The 11,205-nt window shown below is 43.2% G+C and overlaps 2 long non-coding RNA genes across 2 annotated transcripts; both read right to left on the reverse strand.

The window, feature by feature from the left end:
• Positions 1 to 1,029: 1,029 nt before the first annotated feature.
• On the reverse strand, positions 1,030 to 5,742 carry LOC139829870 (uncharacterized). Its single transcript, XR_007845768.2, has 5 exons — positions 3,908 to 5,742; positions 3,641 to 3,822; positions 3,379 to 3,480; positions 3,143 to 3,288; positions 1,030 to 2,666 (listed from the first exon to the last, which is right to left on the reverse strand). It is a non-coding gene; the product is annotated as an uncharacterized lncRNA (long non-coding RNA).
• A 774-nt stretch (positions 5,743 to 6,516) lies between these two features.
• Positions 6,517 to 8,880, reverse strand: LOC127293381 (uncharacterized). Its single transcript, XR_007845766.2, has 5 exons — positions 8,234 to 8,880; positions 7,967 to 8,148; positions 7,705 to 7,806; positions 7,469 to 7,614; positions 6,517 to 6,992 (listed from the first exon to the last, which is right to left on the reverse strand). It is a non-coding gene; the product is annotated as an uncharacterized lncRNA (long non-coding RNA).
• Positions 8,881 to 11,205: the final 2,325 nt, after the last annotated feature.

An 11,205-nucleotide genomic window follows, 5' to 3' on the forward strand; every position in this document is an offset into this window, starting at 1 on the left:
TACAACCATAAGGAAGATATCCTATTGGAAGAAGTATACCAATACAAGTATGGTTATGTAAGAGTTATTTAAAATACCAAATGACTGATGTTAAGTAATGAAGATAAGTAATATGAGGTAGTATGTACCTATGATGAGTCAATCATAGAAGGTAAGGAAGAGTGATAGGAGTATGTAAGTCTACTTTTCATGGTAAAGTTGGTAATCATATCTGATTCACTTGAGAGTCATGATGTGAGGGAGTAGAACATCATAAGTAAGTTAACAGAAGTATGATGAGGAGTAGGATTTAAGGGATAGTTCGAAAGCTTAGGCCTTAAAATCCTAATAACTGTACCAAGTATGTTAGAACCATAGTCCTTAATTCAAAGAAGGCTTATTTAGAGCTTATCACATAGAGAAATCCTAGAGTTATAGGTGGTATATTCTAAACAATCATGTGTTTAGAGTAGACATGTTAGAACTAATTGTATTATAGGAAGTAGTCTTCAATAGCACATATATATAGTATTCTATTTTTTTTGTACTTCCAAAGAAAACTAGGTTAACTTCAACTATCCCAAGCCATTTTGTTTCAAGTTTGTCTCATTGCAAATGTGCAATTAAGATAAATGTTGAGACAAATAGTAGAAATTCACGTATTGTGCTAAGTATCACAACCTAAACCTATCTTATGTGGTGTTATATACTACACATCTGAACCTGATGTTTAGGGATGTCTTACCCAACTATTTTATTCAGGTATATCAGGATGTGTATTATGAACACAAAGCTAAATCTTCTTGGATTTTATTGGATTTTCATTGTTTGACTAGATCCATACATGAAGTTTGACTTTGATATGCAAATGCATGTTGCAATATTGTGACGCCCCAAAACCGGTACCATGAGGATCCCAGCGAATCCGCCGAAATCCGCACGATATCGATTTTAGGAGACGCACCACCAAGCGCCTCGTACACGCCTAAGCATGCACGCGATGCGGGTGGAATCAATCACGAGCGGTAACATTACAACAGGATTACAATAGAGCCCACAAGAAACATATATATTACAACAACGACTCCAACGAGTCAAGATACAAATATACAATACAAAGATCCAAATCATACAGAAGATCAAATACGTCCGAGTACGGACAAGATACAAATTTGGACTAAGAGTCCCGAAGATAACCAGTGGCGTCCATAACCCTGCCCAGGCCAAGCCGGAAGGGTAACCTTGCTAGCGTCATCCTCATCGAACATATCTTCATACCTGCCCGGTTATATCCCGTAGAAGCAGCAATAAGTACGGGTTCGTACTTAACAAGACTTCAAGACGTATAAGCATTCGTCAACCAGTCGTCCTTTGTACTTGAGGCACGCAGGGGGCTTAGAGGACGCAAGAGGAACGTCATAGGCAATATGGTGGGGTTAAGCGGCAGCGCGCAAGCACTAAAAACCTATAGGGACACTCTAAACAGTCGTCTATCAGAGAAGGTGAGAGAGCGCATAACTAACAGTTCTATACTCTGCAAACATAACACAGCCGATGCATTTCCCCCTCGCAAGGAAGTACTTACAAGGGCACTCACACAGTTGACAAGTTTTACCCAGATTTTATTGAAGTTGTGCTAACTTACTACGCAAGTTATTAGTATTGAAACAACGGGTGTAAGTGGTCTATGGTCGAGTCATACAGCTCCAAGTCGTCCATAACCGCGGACACGGCTTATCGATAAGATTTAACCCTGCAGGGGTGCCCAAATGTGCCCACACGCACGATCAACCCACTTGCGACAGGTGGATATAACGACTCGCACTCTCCTTCACGACAACAATGTCCAGGAAGCCACCTAACTAAGTTGAACCCGTATCGAAGTTCGGCCGTATCTCCGAAGCGGACTTAGCTATGTGTGTCAACGTGCTAGGTGGTTTAAACACACACTGGGGCGATAAACCACTTCGCAGAGGCTGCACGACCTATACGTGCATACCAGAAACAAGGGATACAAGGCACCCAGGGGCTTCCCAAAGTAAATAAGTAGCATGCTGGCATGCACGCAAACAACAAATGGTAAAACATTACGAAACTAGTTGTGGCCACTGGACAAAGCTGTAGATTCTGGCAGTGGTCGAGGGGAGACCCAGAAACATACCCACGTATGGTTAGAGCGCTTAGTCTCGGAACAGATAACAAGAACTTGGGGTCCTAAGCTTTAAAGAAACACAAGTGAGCCGTCACAAAACGATCAGCTGACCCACCGATGCCTCCGCTAACAACTATTAACAAGTAACCATGATACCCTCAACAGATATATCCATAAACCATATGTCATGATTCCCAACTGATAACCCGATAAGATAGCGGTAACGGTAACGAGATATAAACAGCACTAGCATGCACTACGACTCGCAAGGCAGACCCGATAACCAAACAATAGCTGTAGGTGGTTAGTGGAGGCAATATAGGCTGCTTGAGGTAACAAGTGGAAGGGACACGTGAGAAGAACGCAACTTGAGGATAGCATGAGGGAGAAGGCAAAATAAAATAGGTGAGCGACTTCTGCAGGGGCAGAAGTATAGGGGAAAATGCTTGCCCGTTAAAGCTTGCCGAGGGACATCCGGAGAACTTGCCGTATCTCACCACACCACTTCGCGATCCTATCCGGGAAGAAGCAAATGCTGGAACACACACAACGTATGCAAGTCTTACTACTACGGATAAAGAAGATCCAACATGATCATGATAAGATATGCATGACATGGCATATATGATGCGATGCACTTATCCAATTTAAGCGGAGTCAGAACCCCGGACAAACAGAATAGATTGGAGTTGCATTTTCTACCGACAAATTTAAGTGTTGATTAGCATGGCACGACATGGCATGGTGCGCTACTTCAATATTAAACGGAGCGGGGGACCGTATCCGGTAATTCTCAAATACTCCGTGTTTAAATATTAGGTGCGATGCAAACTACAACATCACGACATGATGCGAGATGTAAACAGCCATATGAATGACATATCTAGATTGTATACATTTTTCTGATAAAAATAGATATATTATTTGTGTCATTTGGATTTATAAAACAGGAGATATAAATTTTGGCATTTCTGCAAAAAGAAGAAACAAAGAAGGCATCTGGGCCTGGACCTGACTGAAGCGGCAACTGTTAAATTGCATCCCTGGAATTGAGCATAGTGTCGTTTGGAGCCAAAGGAAACAAACCAGCTATACTCCTTGTTGATGTTGATTTTGGAAAGCTCCCATGCAAACTGAAACATCTCTGGCCGTGAGATCTGAACCAAAACAGAGAAAGGAGTTGCTTTAGATGGCCACTGTGAGTGAAGATTTTTAACTCAGGTCGCACATGAGGAGGATCAAGATACCGATCAGGGAAGAGATCAAGGCCTTAAGCCAGTGGGCTGCTTTGACATGCTGATTTTGCTTGGCTCATGCGTAGAAAGGAACTATCTCCAGGCGTGTGGAAACTGAACAAACAAGGAAAGGTGATGGATTTAATTGAACGCTGTGGGGATCTGAACAAAGGAGCTCAGCCGAACCAACGAAAAGAAAACAGTTGACCTGAAATTCAGATGTTCAGTAGGTACAGACGCTGCAGATTTTGGACCAACTAACTGTCGGAGATACCTTATCTGACGGAGATGCATAACAACAGGCCGGGCTTGGAGAAGATGGCGTCGAGCACGGCCCTGACGATGGAGGGTGAACGGCGAGGGAGAAGACGGCGCCGGACGTGTGCCTCGACTGGGCGGACGTGGTGGAGTAGGCGCTGGGACCGGGGTCAACCGGGAGTCGTCGGCGACGAGATCCTGCGGCAAAACGGCGTTACCGTCGGCAGGTCGGAGAAGAAATGAAGGAAGTTGATGGTAAGGTCCAGGAGAACGTGGAGTTTACCAGGAAGACTATGGAGGTGTCAACGACGCCGGGGCATGGCCGGAGCTGCAGGGCGACGTCGATCTTCCGTCGGGGCTCGGGATTTGTCTGAACTTTCTGAAACTGTCTCTAAAAGCCTCTGTCTGCAGTCATGCGCGGAGAAGAGGAATTGGTGGCGGCACAAGGAGGGGAAGAAGGGAAACTAGGGTTCAATGAGGATCCTCGGCTGGGGAACTAAAAGGGGAGGAAAAGCAGTCTGGTCGTGGTTGGGAAAAACGTTGGCCAGCAAGGAGTTCACGTTCTGGGTCACTGGTTGAAGAAAAACAAAGAACAGGATGGTGGCGACATGCTGTTGGACTGGTGGCTGAACAGTGCTTCTTTGCTTCTCTTCTCAATTTCTTCTGTCTTCTTTTTCTCACGAATTCTTCCAGGAAGCAAAGAGAAACGAGAGAAGGGATCAGAGGAAGTTTGATAAGGTTTTAAAGTAGTGGCACTATTTACAAAAACTAGGCATTTGGTTTTAAACCACTTGAAAGCATATTAAAAATATTTTTTATTCGGTTCAATTGAAATATGAATAAAGGTGGGAGGGTTTTATTAAACCTTGGAATAATTTTGCAAACAAACATAGGGTTTTAATAAAACTAATTTTCTTGAGGGATTTAATTAAAACATGCAAGGTGATTGATGCCATGATTATGCACAAAAGAAAAAGAACAAGCAATTCTATATGGGGATTTTTCCTGGGTCGCTACAATCGACACCACTAACAAGGAATCTCGCCCCGAGATTCCACGTCAACCTAAGGGGGAGTTGGTTAAACTATCGGATCTTTTTGTACCATGTTGACAATCACCCGACCACGGCGTGGAACCTTATTCTGGCGAAGTGTTGACCTTCTCGACACCACTAACAAGGATTCTTGCTCCACGTAGATCGGCGACACCACTAACAAGAGTTATTGCTCCATGTTGAACGGTCGACACCACCAATAAGAAGTCGTTGTTCCGTTGACGATGATGAGCTTCTGTCGGATCCTCCGAAGATCGAACCTATTAGGATGGGGCAAAGATCGTCCAACCCGCGTCGAAACCTAAGACTCAAGGAAGCAGATAAGAGAAGAACCAAAACTCGCGAAGGTAAGAGGAGAAAGAATATAGATAAGGAGAAAATCAGAGCTAATCAGATCTATCCAACGAATTTTATAAAATAGTTTGGACTCTCTAAACTCAACGACCGTTGGCAAGGTTATCCTAAAGGCTGGACTAGTGGGGTACCGTCAACCTGATGCTCTGATACCAACTTGTGACGCCCCAAAACCGGTACCATGAGGATCCCAAATGATCCAGCGAAATCCGCACGATATCGATTTTAGGAGACGCACCACCAAGCGCCTCGTACACGCCTAAGCATGCACGCGATGCGGGTGGAATCAATCACGAGCGGTAACATTACAACAGGATTACAATAGAGCCCACAAGAAACATATATATTACAACAACGACTCCAACGAGTCAAGATACAAATATACAATACAAAGATCCAAATCATACAGAAGATCAAATACGTCCGAGTACGGACAAGATACAAATTTGGACTAAGAGTCCCGAAGATAACCAGTGGCGTCCATAACCCTGCCCAGGCCAAGCCGGAAGGGTAACCTTGCTAGCGTCATCCTCATCGAACATATCTTCATACCTGCCCGGTTATATCCCGTAGAAGCAGCAATAAGTACGGGTTCGTACTTAACAAGACTTCAAGACGTATAAGCATTCGTCAACCAGTCGTCCTTTGTACTTGAGGCACGCAGGGGACTTAGAGGACGCAAGAGGAACGTCATAGGCAATATGGTGGGGTTAAGCGGCAGCCACGCAAGCACTAAAAACCTATAGGGACACTCTAAACGATCGTCTATCGAGAGAAGGTGAGAGAGCGCATAACTAACGCTTCTATACTCGCAAACATAACACGGCGATGCATTTCCCCCTCGCAAGGAAGTACTTACAAGGGCACTCACACAGTTGACAAGTTTTACCCAGATTTTATTGAAGTTGTGCTAACTTACTACGCAAGTTATTAGTATTGAAACAACGGGTGTAAGTGGTCTATGGTCGAGTCATACAGCTCCAAGTCGTCCATAACCGCGGACACGGCTTATCGATAAGATTTAACCCTGCAGGGGTGCCCAAATGTGCCCACACGCACGATCAACCCACTTGCGACAGGTGGATATAACGACTCGCACTCTCCTTCACGACAACAATGTCCAGGAAGCCACCTAACTAAGTTGAACCCGTATCGAAGTTCGGCCGTATCTCCGAAGCGGACTTAGCTATGTGTGTCAACGTGCTAGGTGGTTTAAACACACACTGGGGCGATAAACCACTTCGCAGAGGCTCCACGACCTATACGTGCATACCAGAAACAAGGGATACAAGGCACCTGTGGGCTTCCCAAAGTAAATAAGTAGCATGCCGGCATGCACGCAAACAACAAATGGTAAAACATTACGAAACTAGTTGTGGCCACCGGACAAAGTCGTAGATTACGGGCGGTGGTCGAGGGAGACCCGTAAACATACCCACGTATGGTTAGAGCGCTTAGTCTCTAATGTATAACAAGAACTTGGGGTCCTAAGCTTTAAAGAAACACAAGTGAGCCGTCACAAAACGATCAGCTGACCCACCGATGCCTCCGCTAACAACTATTAACAAGTAACCATGATACCCTCAACAGATATATCCATAAACCATATGTCATGATTCCCAACTGATAACCCGATAAGATAGCGGTAACGGTAACGAGATATAAACAGCACTAGCATGCACTACGACTCGCAAGGCAGACCCGATAACCAAACAATAGCTGTAGGTGGTTAGTGGAGGCAATATAGGCTGCTTGAGGTAACAAGTGGAAGGGACACGTGAGAAGAACGCAACTTGAGGATAGCATGAGGGAGAAGGCAAAATAAAATAGGTGAGCGACTTCTGCAGGGGCAGAAGTATAGGGGAAAATGCTTGCCCGTTAAAGCTTGCCGAGGGACATCCGGAGAACTTGCCGTATCTCACCACACCACTTCGCGATCCTATCCGGGAAGAAGCAAATGCTGGAACACACACAACGTATGCAAGTCTTACTACTACGGATAAAGAAGATCCAACATGATCATGATAAGATATGCATGACATGGCATATATGATGCGATGCACTTATCCAATTTAAGCGGAGTCAGAACCCCGGACAAACAGAATAGATTGGAGTTGCATTTTCTACCGACAAATTTAAGTGTTGATTAGCATGGCACGACATGGCATGGTGCGCTACTTCAATATTAAACGGAGCGGGGGACCGTATCCGGTAATTCTCAAATACTCCGTGTTTAAATATTAGGTGCGATGCAAACTACAACATCACGACATGATGCGAGATGTAAACAGCCATATGAATGACATATCTAGATTGTATACATTTTTCTGATAAAAATAGATATATTATTTGTGTCATTTGGATTTATAAAACAGGAGATATAAATTTTGGCATTTCTGCAAAAAGAAGAAACAAAGAAGGCATCTGGGCCTGGACCTGACTGAAGCGGCAACTGTTAAATTGCATCCCTGGAATTGAGCATAGTGTCGTTTGGAGCCAAAGGAAACAAACCAGCTATACTCCTTGTTGATGTTGATTTTGGAAAGCTCCCATGCAAACTGAAACATCTCTGGCCGTGAGATCTGAACCAAAACAGAGAAAGGAGTTGCTTTAGATGGCCACTGTGAGTGAAGATTTTTAACTCAGGTCGCACATGAGGAGGATCAAGATACCGATCAGGGAAGAGATCAAGGCCTTAAGCCAGTGGGCTGCTTTGACATGCTGATTTTGCTTGGCTCATGCGTAGAAAGGAACTATCTCCAGGCGTGTGGAAACTGAACAAACAAGGAAAGGTGATGGATTTAATTGAACGCTGTGGGGATCTGAACAAAGGAGCTCAGCCGAACCAACGAAAAGAAAACAGTTGACCTGAAATTCAGATGTTCAGTAGGTACAGACGCTGCAGATTTTGGACCAACTAACTGTCGGAGATACCTTATCTGACGGAGATGCATAACAACAGGCCGGGCTTGGAGAAGATGGCGTCGAGCACGGCCCTGACGATGGAGGGTGAACGGCGAGGGAGAAGACGGCGCCGGACGTGTGCCTCGACTGGGCGGACGTGGTGGAGTAGGCGCTGGGACCGGGGTCAACCGGGAGTCGTCGGCGACGAGATCCTGCGGCAAAACGGCGTTACCGTCGGCAGGTCGGAGAAGAGATGAAGGAAGTTGATGGTAAGGTCCAGGAGAACGTGGAGTTTACCAGGAAGACTATGGAGGTGTCAACGACGCCGGGGCATGGCCGGAGCTGCAGGGCGACGTCGATCTTCCGTCGGGGCTCGGGATTTGTCTGAACTTTCTGAAACTGTCTCTAAAAGCCTCTGTCTGCAGTCATGCGCGGAGAAGAGGAATTGGTGGCGGCACAAGGAGGGGAAGAAGGGAAACTAGGGTTCAATGAGGATCCTCGGCTGGGGAACTAAAAGGGGAGGAAAAGCAGTCTGGTCGTGGTTGGGAAAAACGTTGGCCAGCAAGGAGTTCACGTTCTGGGTCACTGGTTGAAGAAAAACAAAGAACAGGATGGTGGCGACATGCTGTTGGACTGGTGGCTGAACAGTGCTTCTTTGCTTCTCTTCTCAATTTCTTCTGTCTTCTTTTTCTCACGAATTCTTCCAGGAAGCAAAGAGAAACGAGAGAAGGGATCAGAGGAAGTTTGATAAGGTTTTAAAGTAGTGGCACTATTTACAAAAACTAGGCATTTGGTTTTAAACCACTTGAAAGCATATTAAAAATATTTTTTATTCGGTTCAATTGAAATATGAATAAAGGTGGGAGGGTTTTATTAAACCTTGGAATAATTTTGCAAACAAACATAGGGTTTTAATAAAACTAATTTTCTTGAGGGATTTAATTAAAACATGCAAGGTGATTGATGCCATGATTATGCACAAAAGAAAAAGAACAAGCAATTCTATATGGGGATTTTTCCTGGGTCGCTACAAATATCCAGCTCTTACTTGATGTTATAGGTCTAGAGGGTAAAGGTATTCGCGTGAGGAAGTGACGAATTTGGAAGATTTTGAAGACAAGATGAAGGTTCACTAGATGAAGGAAGTAAAGTTGTGGGAAGCAACCACAACAATCTGAAGGAAGGACCAATCAAAACTCATTTTTATCCTTAATTAAGGAGTACTTCAACATGGAAGTATCATGAAAGTGAGAAAAATAGTGAATATGGAGCAGTAGAAGTGGAGCCATATTCATTCTGGAAGAAGGGAATGCAAGTGAAGTCACTTAGAATACTATTTTCATAGTGTCAACAAGTGGTTATCTTGCAAAACAAACCCTAGAAGAAGGAAAATAGACAAGTGAAGTCGTAGCTGGTATAATAAGACCACAGCTGATATAGGATAATCATGAAGAGAAAATATGTGAAGTGAGGTATATCTTAACTAAAACTATAAAAGTAGCCACAACTGGTCAGTAGATATTGACTAGAACCATAACATAGCCACAGCTGGTACCAGATAGCCCACAGCCTGAACATTTCTTTACCCTAAAAGAATGGGGGACTCCGCAGCTAGTATTTCACAACTGATATCTCGTAGTTGGTAAATATTTACTTGGAGGATTCATAATGGATACCCACAACTGTGTGGATACACCACAAAGAATTCTTCATGAGACTTTAGAAAGGTACGAAATATAAACCAGACTTAAACCAACTACCTAACCTTGGAGTTTAATGATTAGAAGAAAGGAAGTTTGAAGATCATTAGTAAACTCCAAGGGGGAGAGGAAGGTTGAAGGAGAAGTATTAAAATATGATTAGGAGTATGATAGACGGAGAAAAAGGTCTGAACTGAGAGGAAGTCCAATCTTATTTTTATAAGGTTGTTGGGAGGTACCCATATAATAGTACTCTCAGGAGGATGTCAGACCAGAAGCCGAGGTTTAGATCTCGAGGAAGTAAGGGTTATACCTTAACTTGAGTGGGTAATAGTAATTACTCCAAAACCAAGAGACCTTAAGTAAGCTTAAGATAATGAAGTTGGATGAAGAAGATGTCGGAGGACAATCAAAGCCTAAGAAAACAAAAGACTGAAGGTATTAATCATACCAAAACTAATGATTATTAGAAAGATTCCTTTCATGGAACCTAAAGAAACCAAAGGGAAGATAACTAGTATAAACTAGAAGCCATGATTGGATGGACTAAATGAGTCTAATCCATTCGTAGGACTAAACAACCAGGACCATGCCTATTGTAAATACCTTACCAAGTACCATTACTTTCGTTATGGTAGTAAGGGAAAACAATACCCTACTTTAAATAAATCTTTTAGAATTAAGGTTTGGACATCGCAGCTGGTACACCATATTGCCATATTACATCGCAGCTGGATTACCGCAGCTGGTAGAACCAAGCTTTGAGTACCCAGATAGGAAGCTATCACCACAACCATTAGTAAAATCCATTAACACAATAAGATGTCCTAATTCAAGAATCTTTAGAGAGAAAGTCTATAAGCTTAGAGTGTTGGAAGAAATCATAGAATTGAAGAAAGTATCAGTGTCAGACAATAGAAGACTCCAGGAAGGATCTGGACTAGGGATATATTCAATTATATCTAATGTGATCACCATGGAGTTGAAGGATGGTGATCTGTTCAAGTCTGTTCCACATTCCGAAACATGAGAGCGTTCGAACTTCGGGACGAAGTTCAGTTTAAGGGGGAGAGGCTGTAATATCCCAGGTTTAGAGGCAATAAAATGAGAGAAAACCAAAGTGTGCATTGCATTCATGCATAGAAAATCCGGGGAATTTTCGCGCTTCAAATAAAACTTACCACAGTAACTGAAGTTTCACTTGACTTGCTGGAACTGAAGTAGATCATCAAGTCAAGCGCTATAAACTTCACTGTGACCTTTGCTAAAACCTTGTTTTGGGAAGAGATGATTTGATCTATGGACTAGATCAAATGAATTAGTTTTACAACAAACAACACCTTAAGTAAGGTTCAACTACAAGATCTTATAAAGGATCTCAACATGCCATTCCTTATACCAACACAGGAATAATTATTCAACCATAAATCAAAGAACACAATTAAGTAAGACACTATTCTTTACTTATCTTATCCATGTCTTTTACTAAATAAACATTTCTACCATGAGTCACATGGTATATCTTTTCAACTACAATAATTGAATCCATGTCAAGGACATTCATATTCA

The sequence above is a fragment of the Lolium perenne genome, chromosome 4 (genome assembly GCF_019359855.2).
Source record: "Lolium perenne isolate Kyuss_39 chromosome 4, Kyuss_2.0, whole genome shotgun sequence".
Lineage (NCBI taxonomy): Eukaryota > Viridiplantae > Streptophyta > Magnoliopsida > Poales > Poaceae > Lolium > Lolium perenne.